The sequence below is a fragment of the Emydura macquarii genome, unplaced genomic scaffold (genome assembly GCF_026122565.2).
Source record: "Emydura macquarii macquarii isolate MOO-44397 ecotype Brisbane River unplaced genomic scaffold, CSIRO-AGI_Emac_v2 contig_1551, whole genome shotgun sequence".
Lineage (NCBI taxonomy): Eukaryota > Metazoa > Chordata > Testudines > Chelidae > Emydura > Emydura macquarii.
The window spans coordinates 18,383,646-18,406,343 of record NW_027131688.1 but is presented as its reverse complement, the minus strand read 5'-3'; positions in this window follow the sequence as shown (position 1 = coordinate 18,406,343).

The following is a 22,698-nucleotide window of genomic DNA, read 5'->3' as shown; positions in this document are numbered from 1 at the left end:
ACACTCCAGCACAACACATATTAATATACTTTTTAAAAAGTCCATATTAAATAAGATTAATGGTATTTGGGGGGTAATACTAAACTGGGGCCCCATTGAGCTGCTTGGAGCCCTAAGCAATTGCTTGTATATTGTCCTTGGAGGATATACTCATTCAAATACAGTAACCTCCTTACCCTCAGCAAAATCCTGGCACTTGTAGCAATATTTTGTGTTGGTTTGAGGAAGAAATTTGCCTCTGAAAGAAGGATGTCACCTGTTGATCTCCATTAAGACGACATTTACCTGCAGAATTATTACAGCTTTCTGTTTTTGTTTCCCCATGGGAATGATCACAAATGATGCAGCAATCTTGTTCCAGTAATAATGTACTTAAATATACTTCAGTGACTACTTGCTATGTAGCCGATTCTTCCTGAAGAAAATAAAATAACCTATTGGTAAAAACCACACAGAAGATTTTATATAGGTTCCCCAAAGAAGAGTTAGGTCAATGATAAATGTTTAATACAACAAAGCTTCCTTCTTATCCTGACAGTAACTAAATTAGTTAGTTTAATATTTTAACCTGCAATTACATAACAGCCTTCATGGCAGAATCTCAGAGTTCTTAACAAGGATTTATTGAACTTCACCACATTCCTATGAGGCATAGTTATCCCCATTTTATAGTGGGTAATCCAAGGTACAGTGGTTAAGTGACTTACCCAGGATCATAAAGTAAATCAGTAGCAGAGTCATGGCTAGCATGCAAGAGTTCTGACTCTCTGTTCTCTGCTCTAATCAACAGGTACTTTGCTAGCCCATTGTGGCAGTTGCACCTGATGTAATTTAGAGAAGCTCTGAGGCTCTAGTAATTTGTGCCAGGGTCCAGCTCTCCCCTTTCCAGCCCTAGGATTGGAGAGAGAGAGAGAAAGAGAAAGTGTATGTGTGTGTTTGTATAAAAGTGCCAAAAAGCAACCTTTATGGCCCCTAACTACTCTGGTCCTGAGCTGAGCACAACATAGCCCGGCCCAAAGATTGGCCCCGCAGTCTCCATTCCTGTATATATGTATGTGCTGGAGAATGATTAGATTGGGTAATTCTGAAAATCTGAGCACCATGGGAGCTAGTGCATGCTGGGCACTTTTGTGGAGGCCAAGCATTTTAAGTTCTTTCGACTGTTTGGTCCCAGATGCTAAGGAAGTTGAAACTCAGGTATGGGAGAGATCAACCAGCAGCGAACCTAGAGTTCCAACTAAACCCCAAAGCCTGTGAACCAAAGAAAATCAAACCTGCTGTTTTTGGGTCACTGAAAGCCTCACATCTAAAACTGACAGCTTGTGCACAGCTCTAATCTCAGTCCTTTCCATCTCCTATTTCTAGGTCTCATTTATTGCTCACTTTTCTGGGCTGTGTTCAGAAAGTTTTCAGTTTATTTGAGGGGACACGAAAAGGCTCATCCTCCTGAAAATATCCCGTCTGTTCAGCTTTGATTGAGCTTGCCAGGGGATAATTGATTAGGACACACTAAAATGCTGCTGCTGTTTGAAAAGTGTTAACAATTGCGTTCAGTGAAATACAAAGGGCCTGCTGCCAACCTCACACTATACTGAATTAATAGTAACTCTTGGGAATGTTGGAAATGCTATAGTAGATCAGACCAAGGATCCATCTAGTCCAGCATCCAGCCCTCACAATGGCTGCTTCCAAGGAAGGTGCAAAGAATCCTGCCTGAGGCAGTTACAGGATGGCTTGCCCACATGGAAAATTCCTTCCTAATCTCCAGTAGTTGGAAGCTCACCTATGCCCTGAAGCTTGAATATGCACTGCAGGGTTGACAACCTTGCATTTTAGTTTGTATTGACATGAAGATCTGAAGTTGATTTTTTTACTGACACGGTAAACTTTTTACTGGCATCACTAAAACACCATAAACAATACAATAATGTCACAAAAGTGTGTACTCACTCGTGATATTCTGTACACAGGAATTCGGAATTACGCAATTGTTTTAGCTGCAATTAATTGATCAATTGGGTTCTTGGGCGCATACAATAATAGAAAACAGGAAATTGATAAAGTCATGGTCAGTGTTGTTTTCTTATACAAGAAGTAATTCTGAACAATGCCAATCAATGTCAAAATACAATATGTTTTACTTCTACCCAATTTCATGGACATTTTCATTTATTTATGGGTTTACGGACAATGTTAAAATTTAACATTTTTTTATTGACTATCTGTACATTTAGGGATGGTTGGCAACCCTGGTGTGCAGATCCCTTTCTAAATTCTTGGATAGTTTTTTAATCATTACCGTTATAACTCTGAGTATTTGTGCTATCCATATTAGTGTTCAACTACATTGAAATGAATGGATTGACCTTGGTGTGATGATCAGACTCAGACCCTATACTTTATCTTGATTCCCATGAGCCCAATAGATATTTGACATGAGTTGATGCGCTTTAACCAAATGGAAAAACAAACAAAAGATTTCAGGAAAATAGACACTCTCTCATTCATGAGCTGGATTGGGCAAGTTCTATTTTAGATGCGCATTGGGATGCACTTGTTGCATACGTAGAAAGACTGATCATATAGTGAACATCTGGAATTCATGAAAATCCCTGTTTAATCAAACACTAAAAGCCCTATTTTACAGAATTCTACCAGCTGCAATAAAAGGCAACTGACACATCATATATGGCCTCCAGCTGCCCTTGTACCTAAATGACTCTTCTTCCACAAACAGAACCACTGCCTTTCTGTCAATCTAGAGGAAGGAAAAGGAAGTGAGGAACCTCTCACAGCACATAGGAAAATTATGTTGATCCTAAAATGGGATTGCTTGAAGCAAAGAGAAAAAATAGATTACCTCAAAATCATGTGATTTTGCTTTGGCAGAGGTTTGCATGAACATTTGCTGTAGTTTCAGTCCACACAGATTCAGACTCCTCTTTGATTCATATAAAGTTGTAGATGACCCCAGAACTGAGTGTGAATCTCAGTTGCAACCATTCAGGTTGACCTGGCATTTGGTTAAAACTATGCAAAATGAGGTGTAACTATCTGAGTGCATTTGGAGCCTGATCCTGCCTCCATTGAAGTCAATAGCAAAATGCCCATCAGTCTCAATGGTTCAGGATCAAGTCCTCCAAACGGGATGCTGGTTTACTCACATGGTTCAGGAATGTATGGGAACCTATTGACAAACTTGGCCTTGCTCACAGCTTTAGGTTTGCAATGAAATCCCAGGCTGAGTGAGTTTCAAATGGTTTCAAGATTTCATTGTCAACGTATCGTACAGCTCTGTTAGATACTTAATAGTTATGGATGCCTTGATAACACATACACTCATACATGTGTTCTTAAAACTTTTCTTAGTATTTTTTATTGAACCATGCATGTTTCACCCATTTGAGACTATAATCACTGATGGATGTTGCAACCTTATTTCAATAGAATTCCTTTAGTTGGTACCGTTAGATTGGAATTGGTGCAGGGATTGTGTCTTCCTATGGGTCTGTACAGCTCATAGCATAATGTGGTCTTGATCCTGTCTGGGGCTGTTGGATGCTGCTGCACTTCAAATATTAAATAAGGCTGATTACTTATATTGCGTTCACCTGCATATCAATCTTTTATACTTAACTGGACAGCACTGCTGAAATTCAATGAAATTACGGTCAGTTTCTTACTACTAGAACATAATATTACAAGTGTGATTGGAAGCCCACTGGAGTCAAAAAAGTCTGTCCACTGGCTTCAGTGGACTATGGATCAGGCTCTAAAAGGGGACTGCTGGGGCAATGCATTTACTAAGTAAAACATCCACGTACTGATGTGAAGAAACCATCGAAGGTTGTCCTATGATACGGGGTGCTACATTGCTTTTCTAGTTTGTAATGTGAACAAAAGCCCTCAACTGAATTACGAGACAGTACTCAGTTCAGTATTTCTGTGATCCTCTATTTAAGACATTGTATCATTTATTTACATCACTGGAGTGTAAATTTCATGAATAAATTCTATTATCTAACTTTGGAACTTCAGGTATTAAAAAAAGAGAGACGACGTGTGAAAGTTTCAAAATAGGTATATCCATTCCCCTCACACATCACCAGAACAGTTGTGTAGACAATCCATATTCAAGAATTTATGCAACAAATTTAGTTCCTTTTCCTGCACACAAACAGTAATTTTCATTAATTTGTTCACTATTCAGAATTGCTAGATGAATGATTTGTGTATACAGATTTGCACCTTTGGAATGCCTGTCAGCTGTTTTCTGTAAGTGTTCATGCAACCATTTGATATTTCCACTGTGTAACTGGTCCCCTAAATTACATGACTTTGTTGCTTTTCCCTCATTGAATTACATTCCTATACACAATGAAATTTCAAGATAGACGTGTGAGCACTTTTTAGATGGAAAACTCGTGCAAACATGAGTATTCCTGACACTATCACTTTCTATTGACATTCTTGTGAACAAAAAATTACTAGGGCAAATATATATAGTAAGTGAATAAAAGGAATTACAAATACTAGTGAAGCTAATTTAACAGGAGCAGTATTGGGCCTGTTGTTAGCAGGGGTTCCCAAACTGTGATACATGTACCGCTGGTGACATGTGAGCTTGATGTTCCATCCGTTCACTTCACAACAATTGGTTAAGGAAGTAGTATATGAGCCAGTAAAGCATGGGCTCTGCTTACTGGAGGCTTGGTTGAGCACCTGAAAGCTTGGATGTTTATCCAAGATATATCCAAACTTTGTAATGTTTTTTGTTCGGCAGGACTGGACTGCAAATAGTACTCTTTGCTATTTTGTTTTCCAGGGTCACTTTATATATTTAAGCTATGTTGTAACCCTGTGGTTAGACCACAGCCTCCTTGTACTCTTCCCAATTGAGGTCCTTCTAAGATTATAAAGTTATTTTATGAGCTGAGTACCAAGTACATTGAAAATGAGCAGCTTGCACTACCAGCAAAGTGCTAAATTATACTCATTAAATTTGGGAAAGATGAAAATCTTCCTGGTATTGTTTTAAGTGAGAGCAGCAATGACCTTTTCCCCAGGGATATGAACCCACTTCTAAGCTTGCTTGGACTTGCCTTCATTTTCCTTTAGGCATATACTTAACTGTGGGTTCTGAGGGTTACCTAACATGCACTTGAATTTACTGTAAGAGGTTCACAACTATTCATTAACCTATGGTTTAAACCTTCCATCTTTAATGTATTTTGCAGATGATACAATAATGCATCTGTACTGCAGTGCATCCCACTTAATAAACATGCCTGGAGACAGACTGAGCGTAAAGATATTCAGACAATGATTGGGATATGGACAAGTGGATAAACATTTGACTGCATGACTGTCAAAGCTCATTGGGTGTCATGCCTAAAAAGCATCCGTTTCAACAACTGACAGTGACATTCAGAGACAAGATGTATTTTGCATATTGGAGTTTAATAATGATCACACAACAGCCAACATATTATCAAAGCTCAGGCCAAATAAGTGTGCAGCTTCTGAGGAGACAATGTAATAAAGCTAATACACACAAGACTGCAAGTTAACACATTTGCCTTGTTTTTTAATGAGACTGTTCAATGTGATTTTATGCAAGTGCGCAGAGTCAGGACACCCTCCCCCATTTCCACTACTTAGCGAAGGCCTATAACATTTCAAGAGAAGTGTGAGAAGAAAAAAATAATCTCTCCAAGCACTAATTAGCAGTAGGGGATGTAAGCTTATTGGAACTCTATGGGCTAGCTCCTCAGCTGATGTATATCAGCATTGCTCTATGTACTTCAGTTGGGTTATGAGAATCTATATCCATTGAATACCTGGCCCTGTCATGGGTTTCTCAACTCCCCGCTGGGTGCCTCCTTGCGGCTGCATCTAGGGAATAGCTCCGCCCGGTCTGATGCCCCCTTCCGTCTATCACTCATGCTATGGCCCCTTGTACTGTCCAGCAATTGCTGTGCTTCCTCTTTGTGAATCAGGATGCTCCCTCTTCGTGGCTTGGCCAGGTTTCTTTAGTTTTCCCCTTCGAAAATATCAAAGTCTCACTGGACTGGGTGACTGGGTACTGTTCCTGGCAGTCCTCAATTCAAGTTTATGCCACTACCCCAGTGGCGGATTAGGGGAATCCAGGCCTGCCCACACTCTGCCCTGGGACCCTCAAATCAGCTGCCAAGTTTTGCACCATCCCATAACTTTCTGGTGTTTCCCTGGGCTTTTTCTTATTACATCTCTTTCAGGCTTCTGTTCCCCCCCGGGTAAATCCTTCCTTCAGGGCCAGGATCCCTGGGTTTCTTCCTTTCGATATCTAGGCCCAAAGAGTGACTGCAGACTTCCACACTGCAGCCTTCTTTCTTTCTTTCTTTCTTCTGTCATTTTATGGCACAGAAGCCTCAGCACATGAAGCTATGATCACCTCAGTTTTCACATAAGCAAAAATCTATATTCCCCCCTCACCCCCACACACACAGTCCTGTATCCTTAAAAAACTGAAGTAATGCTTTTTTAATACTACCTCACTTTCCCAGTACTCCCACCAGTCCTGTCATGCTATATTCTTTCCCTTTGAGGCATATCAGTTCTTCATAAAGCATCTTTCTTTCTGTGTATAAAGGAATACATCATCAATACTATAAATAAGAGATGGGTGGCCGATTATTGCCTCAGTAGCATCAGGTGGAAATAAACATTGTTGTGTTGCATTTGGGTTTGGCATTCCCTAATCTATGGAGCTATTTTCAGCTAACATGAGTAGCACATCAAAATCTAATCCAAAGTGAATTTATGTCATGATCTGAAGGTGTTTGTACTGAGAAAAAAACCTATGTTCATGACAAAGCAATCTGCTGCCATGAACACATGATGTCACCAATTGAAAATTACAGTGACTAATATACAATTAAGGGGGAGGAAGAGAAGATAGCATGAGGTCATTCTGGTGTCTACCAGACTGGTTTAAAGTAGAATCGGTTCAAAGAAGAGATTATTAACTCACATACAGCAACTGCATCAAGGTATTCTTCAGCTATTCATAGCAGATCCTAACCAGCTGAGGCTAGGTTTAGGCCATCTATTCACATTGGCCCTGTTTCTGGACTATGGCCGAGCATGTCACACTGCAGGGAGTTTGGGGGTAAAGCTGGATTTTCAGCTCTTGGGTTGTGGCAATATAAGCTAGACAGAGGCTGTTCAATGCAGTCTGCTGCCTTAGACAACACTTCAGTGTGTGCCATCCGCTACACCACTATTATTTGGCCTGGCCACCCTACATCATGATGGAGAGATGGCTGGGCCAAATCTGCTGTTGTAGGCCTCTGTCTTGCTAGCCTATTGCTAGAGTGATCTTTGAAGCTAAAGCAAATGTTCTGACTTATACTGTATTGCTATGGCTTACATCTGCCCTGGGCCACACATCTGCATGTCCCTATGCTGGTCACTACTGGGAGCGTGGCACCAATAAGGTTTGTGAAACTCACCATTTTCAAGGTAAAATCAGGAGAACAATATTGAATATACCAACCTGCTGCTGAACAACACGTGTTTGAAGGTACACTGCCCACCCCAGATTCTCCTCTCATCTCAAACGCCAGATTTATATAAATTCCTTGCCGACCTCTTTTAAGTTTCCCTTTTACTCTGATTCATTTCTCTCGAGGGCTGAGAATTTTAAAATAAACATACGGAGCTTGTTTGCAAAACAGCCTTTCTAAGCATTCACTCCTCTGTTTTCAATCTGCTATATGTCACAAGCTGAATTACAAGAAGAACCACAGTAGTCTGCTTTCACAGGAATTAGTTTGGGGGGGTTGTTTTTTATTTTATAAGGGAACTGTTTTGTGTAGTTCTTTCATTTGGATATTACTACTGTGCAGGAATGTGTCAGAGATCAATACCACAGTTTGACTGATTGACTATTGACTGATTTGTAGCCCCACTCAGCTGAATTACATTGAGAGAAGCATGAAGCCTTTTGCAGAGGTGGTTGGTTTTATCTTCAGTAACCTTCTCGCTACACAGCTTCTCAAATCAAAATAAATGATGAGCTAGCCTCAAGTGCTTAACCACATCTTTTTTTCAAAAAGGCACAAGTACAAAGTACACTTAATCATGCCTAACAGACAAAAAGTTGTTTATTTTCCTGACTGATTTGTGGACTTGGTTCTTCTTTTATTGTTGCAGAAGTGAGGGAGAAATTAAACAGGAGGATCATTACTCAGAATGGCAACTGGCCCACTAGGGAGGGATACAGGAAAGAAAAAAACACCCAGACTTTGCTTATTTTAAGAGAGCTGAGTTTTTCACTAATTTGGTGGGCAGATGGCTGAGAAAGTTCACTATAAAGGAATACATCATCAATACTATAAATAAGAGAGGGGTGGTTGATTATTGCCTCAATAGCATCAGGTGGAAATAAATTCACTTTGGATTAGACTTTGATGTGCTACTCATGTTAGCTGAAAATAGCTCATCTGGGACAGCATTAGAATGAAGATGTAAAAGTCCCTGGAGAGATGAAGGATTAGAATGCTAGTGTGGGACTTGGGTTATTCTGGTTCCCTGCTCTGTGACACACTTCCTGTGTAACCTAAGTCTCTCTAGGCCACAGGTCCCCATAGTAAAATGGGGATAATAGCACTGGCCTACTTCCCAGGAGTGTTGAACATATTGAAGTTTGTGAGGACAATACTGTGATGGGGCCCATATAAGTGACATGGCTAAACAGACTGTCAACATGAGTTAGACTCAGTGAAATCAGGGAAATCCCTTGTGGAATTACGTGCTACTCTGTGTAAATAAGAGTCTCAGAATTTGGTTTTCTGAGGTGAAATCCTGCCCCATTGGTATCAATGTGGATTTTGCATTGACAAATGGGGGTCAGGATTTCACCTCTGATCTTTGATATTCAATCTTATTGTCTTTTTGAACTTCATCTCCTGTTATAGTTCAAATAAATGGAGTCAATTATACTAAAATTAATATACACACAAAGAAAAATCCTAGACAACAAGGCCTGGCTTTTCAAAGAGCTCTGCTCTCATTTAAGGCACCCAAACAAATAGCTAAATTTTAAGAACATCAAAGCACATTGGATGTCAGACTCTTTTGGAGATCTGAGTAGAAAGGTCACAGTTGGAGCTGCAGGGTGTTGAGCATTTTTGAAAATATGACCCTGAGCTCCTTTTGAAAATTGGGCCCTTTGCAGAGATGGTTAATTCAGAACCAAAGCCCTACACTGGCTTTCTTTGTTTGTGGCTACTCACCATTTGCAACACAAGGTGCAGTGGCCAGATACTGCAAGCTCTTCGATAAATTTCCATAATTTCATTAAATGTAATGATAATTATGTGAAGCACTAAAAGTGCTTTGTCTGGTTTGTCTGAAGGATGTTGTAATGGAGGAAAGAAAGACATAAATAAGATGCTTTGTTTCCATTTTCGGTCTGTTTGCTAATTGTGAAGAAGCAAAAGGTTCTAAGCGTTCCCTGATTTGATCCTATTATTGCCTAACAGCAAAGGGAACGTCCTTGAAATGAACAAATATGCAATCTGTGAACAAAGACAAAGCAGAGAAAATTGCAACCCTGATAATTTACTAAAAATAATTATGACAATTGAAGAATGAGCAGAAATGTTATTATGCTCCAACAAGAAAACAGCAGTGTTTGCAGGCCTTATCAGCAACAGAGGGAGAGAATAACAGTATACAGTAAGCTCTGAGATTGGCAACGCTGCATGGTTCCTTGATGTAATTCAGGAAGAAACTGGATAACCTGTGATTTACTGTACTCTCTCAGGTTAGCAGCTCTATTCAGGGCTTCACAAAACACCATGTAAGTCCATTTGTATGCTGACTGAAGGTTATTTTCCAACAGTCTTTCTGTGCTATGTGAGTGTGTGCGCATGTGTGTATGCATTTGTCTTTGGCCTTTCAAGAAAGACACATGGGACTGGCTCAAAGTTGCACTGACTTGAGAGTGCTTGATCGATAGAAATGGTGACAAAGAGACTGTTTCTTGATATTCCTGTTTGATGGGGATAAGGAATATTATCTACTCTACAGTGAGCTAAAGAGTGTAAGGGCTGGAATCTGAGACCCTTATGAACATTGGGCAGGACCTTACTTTGCAAGCAGGGCCCTCACATGGGGAAAAAGGGCACACTTTACCGGGTCCCAGAGACTCTGGGGGACAATGCCCAGGCTGCAACCCCCATTACCATGAGGAAAAAATTAAGGCTAAATTGCAGATCATGCCTGAGGATATTTATAGAAATAAAAATAGCAAAGGAGGGGCATTTTTCATAAATGTAGAATATGTAACAGTAATTTCAGAATTCAAACTTTTTTCATGGTTTGTGAGATTGTATATATGGGATGAGGAATTGTGATATGTGTGTGGGAGAAGGCCCAAGTTACAAGTTTGCACTGGGCCCGAAAAAATTATGCTTGGGCCATGTTTGCAAGTAATCTCATCCATTTCAACCTTTGTAGGTGGTATATTAGAGAGGAAGGATAGTACTATGGTTAAGGCACTGGATTGGAATTCAGAGGAGCTGGATTCAATGGGTCACACAAAGTCAGGAACTGAACCCAGCCAGCTCTCTTGAGACTTAACTGCAAGATGCATCGAAAAATTCTAGCATGTGAAATTGCAATACCTGTTTGTTACATTTGTGTATGTTTTTAATCCTTGTTCTTGACACATGTGGGAAAGTGGTGGTTGAAAAAAAATTCCACCCATTATTCATCCTGCAATGAAGATGCAATACTGAATTTGTGATGCCATATTCATTTCCATGGCAACAAAGTGTGAAGTCACACCTCCCTTCAGGATTATGATTTTGCTGCATGATCAAACAGATAAAACTAGGCTTGTGAGGGAGAACATTTTTGTGTAAACAGAAACACCTCTGAATAACAGGAATTCAGGAAATATCTAGGGATATACACATTGCTTTGCATATACAAATGCCCCTTATCTCACAACATTTGCTTCAGTAACAAGATTTCCCTGTAAACCAGCAACAGCCCTGCCATTTCTGGGTGACTTATATGGCCCTAGTCCCTGTGAAATTGGTAACTGATATCTGGTAAGGATCTATGCATGAATCACTTCACTAAATAAATTCATTACAAATCCATCATGTTAATTGAAGAGGTTTTAATGATTTGGTGATGTGTTATAAGCAATTGTAAATACTGAAGCCCTGCTTAGAACACTGTAATAGGATGCCAGGGAAGCAATGAAATGTTCCCCTTAGTTTGTTCTTGAAAGATAAACTATCCTGTTTGGTTCAAAGAGTAAGGAAATTTATTTACTCTTCAGATATCTTTTCCCGGTGTCTGTCCCCAAATTGATTGCTATCGGATATTCATGTGAAAAGAGAGGATGTCTCTCTCCTCTCCCATTGCTTCCTCTTGTTTACTTAAATTAAAAGGTCCTAATTCTTTGTTTGTAGCATTTTAGTCATTCCCTCAGCAACAGGTTAGGATTTTTACAACAGAGATAGAGACCTCTTGGTTTGCACAAACAGAAGGGATATGACATAGAAAACCTGAGATCCTTGCTTTTGCACTTGGGCCCAGTCCTATTCTCTCCATGAAGTCAATGTAATTTTGCCACTGACTTCTATCAGAACAGCCACAGGCCCTTGAGGACTAGCTCATCTGGGGCCTGTATCACCCTTGAGACACACTGGGTGTGAATTCCTGCAGGATGAATGCAGTTTCATTGGTTTATTTTCATTATGGTTTATTTTCAAATATTATTTCAAATGGTTTATTTTCATTATGCTTTCAGACATAATATGCAAGTTTTAGCTTTAAAAGCAAAATCAGTGCACATTTCACTGATTTCCCAGTGTCTCACCGTTACCAGTGCCTCAAGGGTCATCTTCAATATTTATCTGAGTTTAGAGCACATTCTCACCAAGTACAATAGAAACGAGTTGACATGGTGAATTTGTGTTGGTTTATCTACTATAATACTGGTATGTGATATGCTCAGATGCTTGCCAAATAGCATCCATAAAACACACAGGGCCCAGAAAGTGCCACCCTCACCCCTCCATTTGAATACCTTACTTCATGAGTAGTCTCACTGATTTCAATAGGATGGCTCCTTATGTAATATGCCATTACACAGCATGAGCAAGGGTATCAGAATCTGGCACACACAGTTATTACAGTTAGATCCTACATTTGGATCTATATTGATGGACCCTTATCCATGTCGGACCCTATTGAACTGGTGCAAATCGCAAGAGCAGAGTCGTATGTGATAAAAGATAAGGGCAAAAACATTAGAAGTTCAAATAATGGGTCTGACCTCCAAGCCCAAGCACCTTTTAACATCAGTGGGGAACACAGAATATGTGAAGAATATAAGATTGGGACCAAAATGAGTTAACACTTAGACTGAGAAGTAAAGTTAATTTTTAACACCAATCCAGCAACATTAATATTTTGATGGATTTGCCTTGCTAAATTATATAGTGAATATTAGAGCTGGTCAAAGTTTTCTAATGAAACAGTTTTCCATCAGAAAAGGCTGATTCACAGGACAGGTTTGATTGAGTTGATATTTCCATGGGAAATCATCAAAATGTTTTGTTTTGACTTCTGTGTTATATTTTATATAATATATAAACGTCAAAAAGAAATGTTTCAACCTTATCAAAAATCAATTTTTTTTTAGAAATTTCATTTTAATGAAAAACTCTGGAGATTTCCAATTTTTGTCCTGGTTTGGGACAAAAGTAAATTTCATAATTTCAGAATATCCTACAGGATGAAAATTCTGTTGTCTGACCAGCTCTACTATACATTAACAATATTTGTGCCATAAATGGGCCAGACCCTGATTTCTTTTTTAATTCTTATTTAGGCATTAATGGGAGTTTTTTCATGAGTAAGGATTCCAGATTTGGCCCACTGTGTTCAGATCATACATTAACAATTATATAAAGAAAAGCACACATATGGGCAGAAACCAGCAGTCTTGCAAATATAAATGGCGACCTACTATCACTAACCAAAATATCCAGTCTCCTCAGATATGTAAACTGTGACTTTCAGTGCAGGGCCCCACAAAATCCTAAATGTTCCTGACTAATGGTAGTTTATGATACCAGTTATGGAACAATTACCGCTATTCATTTTATACTGAGAAGATTATCAGCTTTGGATTTAGAATAACAAAACCTAATTTCATGGAAACTGGGGAGGTGTAGAAATGTTATCTCCTAGTCTGTGTTTATTCAGCGATAGCATTGTTAAAGCTATCCTGTCTGCATCTGCTACTGCAGCTGGCCTATCCAGCTCACCAGTCTTTATTTAGCTGGATATTACAGCAGTAACATTTCATTATAGTTGTGCTTGGAAGAAGTCATAGTCCATTGGTTTTATTGAAGCTTACTTCTAGTTTACTTCAATTTCAGGGAAAAGGACAGCTGTTTTAATATGTACTTGGTGGAACACCTAAAGGGTTTTAGTGTTAATTAAGTTGGGAGGAACTGTTTTTAACAAGCACCTATTTGTAAATGTCAAGCCGTTCAATCAAGTTTTCATTGTTGTTATTAAAGTCTGAAAAGAAGCAGACAAGGCATCAGTGGGGTTTGACACTCAGTGTTGTAATAAGTACTTTGTTGTGTTACTTCTTTGGACAGCAAACTGAAGATATGGTTAAAACTGTTAGGTACAAGAAGGGAACAGACTACATGTAATATACTATGCTCTCCTTTTCCTGCAGCTTCTGTGCTCTGAGGACAGTGATCTTTACCAGATAGATCCAAAGAGAAATTTGGAGGGCAAGAAGGAAGAATATGATTTGGAAAAAATATGGTCAAGCTAAATAAACCATATTAAAAATTAAAGTTAAACTCGGAAATGTAGATCAGCATAAAGGAAACTCAGTGAGGTATCTCCTGCGCGCCATTATTCACACACTCTCCCCAATGGATTCAATGGAAATTGGGCACGTTGAACCAATGGTACAATTGGCACAAGCGTGTAAGTGCAAAGCATGCACTAACAAGTGTTCAGTAGCTAAAGGCCCATTTACTGTGAATGGTACTCTGTGTCTTCACAAGGCCCACATACTCTATTGTCACAGATGTTTTGTAAACACAAGGCCAGGGAGAGACAAGGGCCCAAATCTTCACCGGAGCCTTCAGTGGAGATAGTCTGGTTTATGCCAGCTGAGGATCTGGCGGTGAGAGACCAATTCAGATGAAGTAAATAATAAGGGGTTCAATGTCCTTCAGCTGAATCTGCACTGGGGAGGTGGAGTGGGCTAAGTCTTACCACCTGGACCGTTAAACATATAATATTTTTTCATTTATCTGGCTGCAAAAGATGATGGTGATATTCATAGGCAGGTCACGGGTAGGCACAATAGCCAGATAGAAGGCTTGTTATCAGTCAGTCATTGCTGTCATTATTCAGTCACAGCTTAACTGAAATCCATGGGAGTTTTGCCTTTGTAGCGACTACAGGTTTGTCCCTAAGACCGTGGTTCTCAAACTGGGGATCGCGACCCCTCAGGCAGCCACGACATGGTTACTTGGGGGTCATGAGCTGTGAGCAGCCCTGACCCCCGTCAGGCATGGGACTGTGAGCTTGGAACACTGCCATCCATGAAGCCGAGAGCCCCGAGCCCGGCCAGAGGCTGGGCTGTGAACCTCCCTGCTTCGTCCTGGCGGAGGAACATGTGGGGGGGGGGGCGGGGAAGTGGTAGATACTGCTTAACCACCCCAACATTCCTCCACAACCCTCCCCCCCCCAGGGGTTGTGAGGTGGGGGAGCGCGAGGAGCAATGTCAGGGCTCCCTGCATCCAGGTCACTTTCCCCACTTGGGCAGTGCCCTGAAGTGAGCATCAGGAGCTACTGCTGTCTGCCTCCCCTTTCACAGCCCAGGTGGGGGAAGTGCCTTAGATGCTGGGAATCCTGATGTTGCTCTTTGTCGTCCCCCCCCCCCCCCCCCCCCACAGCCCCATAAGGGTGCGTGGAAGAGCGGCATTTGACAAGGGATCTGCTCTGTGCATACAGGTCATTTTCCCCAGGTGGGCACAAGAGGGGGGATGTGGGTTAGAGGTGAAGGGGGGGCGCCCACAGGGGCCAAGGCTGAAGAGGGTGGGGGCACCCACGGGAGTCAGAGAGTCGCACCAGAGGCTTGCTGTGTTTAAGGGGTCACCAATACAAAAAGTTTGAGAACCACTGCCCTAAGACTTTCTATGCTGCCATGCATTTTTATTACTTCTGCCTAAATGCAGAAAAATGGTAGCAATCTCGACATTATCACACAAGAAGCTTAAACACATGATCTCTTGGGCGCTAGACTTGATGACCCTTGTGATCCTATCTAACCTCATTGGTCTATGATTCTGCAATTGTTCTCTGATGTGAAAAAAGTGTATATTCACCAATGCCAGTATCAGATTTCTCTGCTACACTGCTGCATATGCTTGATTTAAAGCTACTCACATTGGTATATACCCAGCCCTACTCTGGGGATTGAAGCTCTTAAATCAGTTGAATTTCTGTTTTGTTCTTACTGAAAAGAAGTGAAATACAATAAATTTGCCTTACAGAATTAACTGAACATAGTTGTCTTCCTTTTTAACTGCAGAGTACTGCCATGCTATCTTCAGTTGGTATGAACAGGCATAGTTCATGGAACTTTGCCCTTTTACATTTGCTGAGATGTGGCCCTAATAAGAAGGATCAGCTTTGTAATATATGAAAAGAAAGAGACAATAAACTTCCTATTGGGCGCTCTTAATATTGCATCTCCTTGGATTATTACGAGGAGCTGGAGGGGTGCCTTTAGTTTGGTTAGTGAAGTAATTGTGGCATTAATTTATTCCTGATTTAACTACCCCAAAATGCTAAAGCCTTTTATAGTTGCAAAGGACACACTGCCTGTTTGATAGGTGGGGGTAATTAAGTTCCTATGGTAGTTTCATCATTTTATCCCCCACATTTTTATAGGCTACCTTTTGAAACTCAGCTATCTTCTGTGAAGTGAAGCATACACATGTGCAAGCATCTGTTTATCTTTATGGTTCAATGGCTTATACTTACTGGGCCCAGAAACTCAGGTTCAGGTCTCAGTTGTATAATATTCTTTTGCAAGAATTGCAGAATAGAATTAACTAGATGGGCAGGGCTTCTGGAGGTGCAAGTGCCATTCTTTGCTTGAGTGATTTATGGGCATACAGGAGTGGTGGCACTGCTTTGCAATTCCATTTTGCCCTGAGAGATCCACACTAGGGCAGAATCTGTCTTCGACAAATTCAGGGGAAACCTATGTTATTACCTTTCATGTGCCTATCGATACTCACAGGAAATGTTTTATTAAACACATTTTCTGCAGCTCTGTACAAAAAGACAAGTGATATATTCATTGCCAGTACCAGGACAGCAAAACTTTTCAAGGCATTTATATTTTCCCCACAGGCAGAGGATTTAGGAACATGAACTGTGCTGTTCTCCTCTCCCTACAGAACCTGTTTTATTTCTAGGGTCTCTGAGGCATTTTAAAGGTTGGAGCGGGTAGGACAGATAAATAAGACTATAAATGATAATATGTACAGTAGCCACATGGTCATGTTAGTTGAAAAACCAGAGGCTTTGTGCTTTTGAAATCCCTAAATTCACACAGGCTTTGGGGGGAGCTTTTACCCTAGTTAACAGGGAGTTGCCAGACTGTAACGTAACCATCTACCCACAGCATATTGTCTATCGTCCAGAGATGTAAACTGAGTCTCAAATATTTTAACAGGGCATATGCAGTGGTAAAACGGCTACAATAATGAGTAATAAAGCTGAGGTAGGCATTCTAGGGGGATGTATTACCAGAAAACCTTGCTGTGGCTTACATGCTATGATATGACCTTGGTCTTATGCTGTAATTTTTTATTATCATATAAACTAGAGTGATATAAAGCTTGCCCAGCTTTTTGAGCACAGTCTATCAAACAGCCGCCTCTGTCTTCTCTTTGCATTAAAACCTACAATGATTAATTTCATTTGTAATGAAGTTTTATAAGAAACTTACAAGCAGAGCTGGTTTATCACCGGAGCTATCAAATCTTTGTTAGTGTCAGTGAAGGAGTTTCAGAGTATAAATCTTTGAGAAAGAGATAAAACAAACAAATCATAATAACCCTGGATTAGGCAGGGATCTGCGCTCTAGGGCAAATAAAGTCATCTTGCAGATACACGCATGAGGACCAACATAAATATTACACAATTTGCGACGTTAATAGCAAGGATGGGCAAACTAGCTGTGCTTTGAAATTAGAATGGACCCAAAAACTTGTAGCAAAGCAAACCCAAACGTTTCGGAGGGTCAAAAAAGTTTGCAGGCCTCTTCACTGCCTGAGTTTGGTTGAGGCCAGACACCGAAGTAATAGACCACCGCAGGAAAAGGCTGTTTTGGCGATAGCTAAGACCCAACCAAAGTTAGGTTCTGGCTGCCTCACAAGAGCCTTTATTAACAGACTCAGCTGTTGTAAATCAGAGAAGCTCAAATGACTTCAATAGAGCAACACCAGTTTACATCCACAGTGGACCTGGCCCGCCAAACAAGACCCAATTTCTAGACTCAATAAGAGTTTAATCCTGGAAGATAGTGAAAATCTCCAGTAAGGTCACCAGGAGCTGAGTGTACTCAGCGCTTCTCTGGACATTCTCAACACCTTGCCAGCTCAGGCCCCAGGTTTCCAGGCAGACTCAGACGAAAATTGGAACATCCCAATTAATCAGTTGCTGAGGTGGCAGCCTTTCAGCCAGAGGAATCACAGACTTTTTAGGGTTTTACAGATCGTGGCCTGAACCTTGAATTAGCAAAACTGGATAGCTGGACAATGGAGATTGAGCAGCTCTGGAGAGATGTGCTTGTCTACGGCTGTGTTTCACACTATCTGCCGCTTCTGGATGGCCTTCGAAGCTAGGCCCAAGTACAGTCAGCAGAAGGTGACAAAGACATGACTGACTGTGATCAGGATGGATCTGAAAGGAAACGGTGTAATTTCTTGGTCAGATTAAAATTAAAACAGGGATTTTAAGATGAAAACAGGCCACTGATGCTATCTGGGAATGTGGGATCAGTCCAATCAGACCCCACAATTGTACATCATCTTGACAGACAAAAGGCAGGTGCCCTTGAATGAGAGTCAGGTGACAGCGTCTGTCAGTTGCTCAGAATTCTTCCCCCTGCCATTGTGCAGCACCTCACTCTGATCTTGCTTGATCCTAAGTCAGACCTTCAGCCATCCCCACATCTTCACCCAACACCTGGTGAGCAGGAAGACTGCTTTGTCTAGGATGGATGATAAGAGGAGGCCTAGAGCTAAGAGATCAGCACAACACATGACATTTATCACCTAATTGTGCCCTTCCTATAAGACCCTCCACTACGTCTAATGCAGCTATGTTAGCTGGTGCACTGGGAAGGGGATCCCTCCATCCCTATTCACCCCACTCCTGCAGGGTGGGGGCATAGGAGGTTGGTGGTGACTGTTCTCCTCCCTGTGCTGTTACCAACAAACCAGGTAGCTATACACCTCCTTCCTCTCTCACGCGGCTGTGCAAGCTGAATTCCAAGCTGGCCCTTGCACAGAAACTTTCATCCAAAGATTCCACTGAACTTCACAACCCGATACACTATGTGACAGAGTATAAGGATTACCCCAGCCATTACTGTAGTGCAGTCATCATCAGCATCAAAAGTGCCCCCCCCCCCACCGCTGCCCCAATACAAGTGCACAGCAACACTACAAACACCTCAGGAGAGAGAGCGCAACATACCGTAGCCACCTACAACTGCAGGGGGAATTCTAGGTAAGCAGAGTGTAATTATGCACATTCGAATTCGGCCAGGGTACTGCAGCTAATATCCCCACTTTTGCCAAAAGGGGCTCTGGGAGTTTTAATTAAAACATGTTGCTAAAACCTTGTTTTTAATGTCCCTTTTGAAGGAAGGGCACTAAGCTGCAGCGGCCTGGACTGTCTAATGAAAACTGGGCAGTTGAGTTAGAGCTCAGTTAACTGTGGTCGTGGTGTTCTGCTCAGAGGCATATGGCATGTTGCGCAGAGGAGGAGGGAAGACAGAAATTACTCAGCGTCCCTAGTCCCTCATTTTGTAGTAGATTAACTAGATGACTTATCTGAGAGTTGGGCAATAAGTGTCCTGACCGAAAGCAATTTAGACAAATATCTCACAGAGCAGCATAAACTATCCATTAAAAAATGCGGTAACTGTAAACTGTGGTGTACATAGCTAGGAGAGTGTTCATGAGGAAAGTGCTTAGAAACTGAAAGGCACACAGAAAGCAAAGACATAACAGAGTTCAGCAGCCATTTTATTCCCAGGGTGGTGTCTAGCCTTTTAAAGAAGAATACACCCAACAAGATCTCTGCCAGAGACTGTATTGTTGTTCTTTATCATTTTCCTTACTATAAAATAAATTTTAGACTGGAAGTACATGCTCTTCTCTTTGCATATAGTAAACCTGACACAACCCAATGCACAGAGATTGATTGTGGATCTGTAGAGAACCCAAATATATGTAAAAACTGACAAGGGCTAAAAAATAATAGTAGGAATGAAATACACAGTTTGCCAGTGTGATACATATGATTACTTTACTTATAGTATTGCCTTTTCTGAAGTTCCATGTGGTATATTATATCTTTTAGAGTACCGAGGCAGATAATCAAAGGTGTTCAGGTGCTTAAAGATGCAGATAGGTACTTAGTGCAATTTACAAGAGCACTTAAGGGGGTTAGGCAGCTTACTCCTATTGAAAATCAATGGGATTTATTTGCCTAATTCATGGCATCTGTAAATCTGTCATTTCCTAACTTCTGAATGCTTGATTCTGCAACCTAACCAGTGTTCTTTTATTGGGATTTTTGTGTATGTAACTTTCTAGTTTAAAAAATAAAATAAAATAAAGAAAAAGGTAAAAACAAATTGAATGATTTGCTACTGGGCCTGAGACTGTACCCTCCTCCTTGAGACGGTGACCTGTCTTGTCTGTCTGTAAAGTGCCATGAGAACCTGTAGTATAATTAATATACAGTAATAACATAAATAACAACAACAACAACAATAAATAATTACACTGAAATTTAGAAACACCCAAACTAGGGAGAAGCTTCCTATTTGATCTTACAGGATTCAGAATCCCTTGAACAATGGAACCTGCTGGATGGAGAAATTGGCTATTGTGAAACTCTGTGTGTAATGAAGTCAAATGAAAATCCTGGATTGTTTCAAGGAACTAGAGTGGGCAAACAGTTTTTTGTTATAGGAATCTCCTTTTACTACCACATCATAAAAATGGTCTGTGAAAAAAAGATGACAAAGCAGCATCTAAGGTTAGACATGTGAATTGGAACCCACAAAACAAAGATTTATTTAGGGGGCATATAGTAAGATAGACCTTAATTGAGCAAAACACATGAGGATTTTCTTGACTTTAAGCATGTGCTTAAGTACTTTGTTCAACTACGGTAAATTTAAGCATGTGCTCAATGATTTGGCTGAACTGGGGCCACAACCAAGGATAATGGCATGAAGTTAAGAAAGGAAGCACTGAGACTGTGTTTATTAGAAAGACCTTCCTGCTGCTCAGATGCAGAAGGCTGGGAACAGTCTCCTAGAGGAAATGATGAACACACCATCACTTTGGGACTTCTCAGACGAGACCGGACAACACACTAATGTACTGTGGAGGGAACAAGCCTGCACTGGCAGGCAGATGAACTGCATAAGTCTCTAACTCCTATAACAAGAAGATCCCACTGCATTTCTACCTAAGGTAGTTTTATGTATTAAATGTTAATTTAAATATAAAATACAAATATCCTGGCAGTGCTGTGCTCTGGCTCCATCATATGAGAAGAAATGCTCCACACCTCTCTTATTTATGTCTCTTACTGGCAAACTACCTAATGCCTTGAGTCCAATCCAAAAAAACACATCCAACAGAAAGCATACAGCAATGGGGGAATAGATATAGATATTAACCAAACATTTATACAATACAATTAAGTAAATATTTTATGGTTTGCTGTTACGTTTTATTAGCATCCAACAGCCAGTAACACAGCCAGTTGGACTGCTCAGAGTGGCAAAAAATAAACACACAGTATATTGAAACAAACAAAAAAAACCCACAGGATGCATTCCAGGAAAGATTGTTCCGAATGAAACAGGTTCCAGTAAAGCATTGTTCTTGACACCGTAGTACTTACAGCTACAGAGCCCTACCATGAACTCTAATAGTCTGATATCTTTCTTGATTTCTTTTAAAAATTATTGTTGTTCACTGCACTTTGTAATTAATGAACCTTGTAGTTTCTGGATGTTCATTTTTGTGGTTCCTTTTTATCTTGCATTGAGTAGCTTGTCTACTGAATGACAAATACATTTTTATTCCATTGTCTCAACGGAATGAAAAGCAGCAAAGCTTTGGTAGTGTTTTTCTTTTTTTTTTTTTTTTTTTTTGTTAATGAAGGTTTGCAACAGAATTCAGAAACGCAGGCCCGAATGACTTAACTCTGGTGGAAACTGTTTCCTGTTGTTGTTTCCCGTCAAATGTCTGGAAGGATTCAAAGGTCACTTGTTTTGTGTTATGTTTCTAATAAAACTCTCCCCGCCTATATGTAGGATGGAATTTTAGCCAATTTGAATGGGTGTGCCTGCATTGTGATAAAAAACCTGTGGCACTGGATCAGGGTCAGCTGATTTAGGCTCTCAGGTCTCAGGATGTGGGGTTAACAGTAGCAGTGTAGACATTTCAACTCTGGCTGGAACCCGGGCTCTGAAATCCCCCCCACCATGAGAGCTTGGGCTCCAGCTTGAGTCCGAACATCTACATTGCAATTTTATAGCCCTGTGGCCTGAGCCTAAGTCAGCTGACCTGGGCCAGCCACAGCTATGCTGCAGGTCTATTTTGCAGTATTCATATGCCCTTAGAGAGGGAAGAAGGACCGTGACTGTTGTACAGAGTTAATTAATGATATAATCAGTTCTTCATGGCTTGAAGTCACTGGTCAACCAGTGAACAGCTCCCAGACCCCTACACACGCACATTGCTGTCAGCACGCAGCAAAGAACACATGCTGCTTCTTTGCAGAGCAAATTAAGGCATAGGCCCTGCAGTGTAACTTGCACAAAAGGCCTCTTGAAGTATTACAGAGACCCCGTGAGTGCAGCGGGAGCAGGGGCGTGTCCATGCAGATCTTGCTGCAGAATCAGGGCTTTAAGTAGCTTCTGGTGCAGCTTTTAGGCTCTAGAAAGAATACTGAACCCTCCCCTCCCACCCACCTGCGCGCCCCAACTATCCTGTCCTATACAGACAGTGCTTCATAGCTTCAAGACTCACTAGTCAGATGGCTTAGGGTTGTGGCCTAGTCCTTGTCTCCTACACACAATATAAGCAAGCAGGATGGCTCAGGATCATCTTTGCTCTGCTTCTCCAATGCGCTGCTTGCCCTTTCCCAGCATGCCTCACTTTAGAAAGGCCAGAATTTTGCCCATATCATGTTTTTGTTTTTTTGGTTAGCTCAGACTGACATCTGCCATGGGGGAAAAAAAGACAATTAGAGAAAACAAACCAGACGTGTTATTTATAAAAGCACTGTAATTACTTCACTAAGAATATTGTC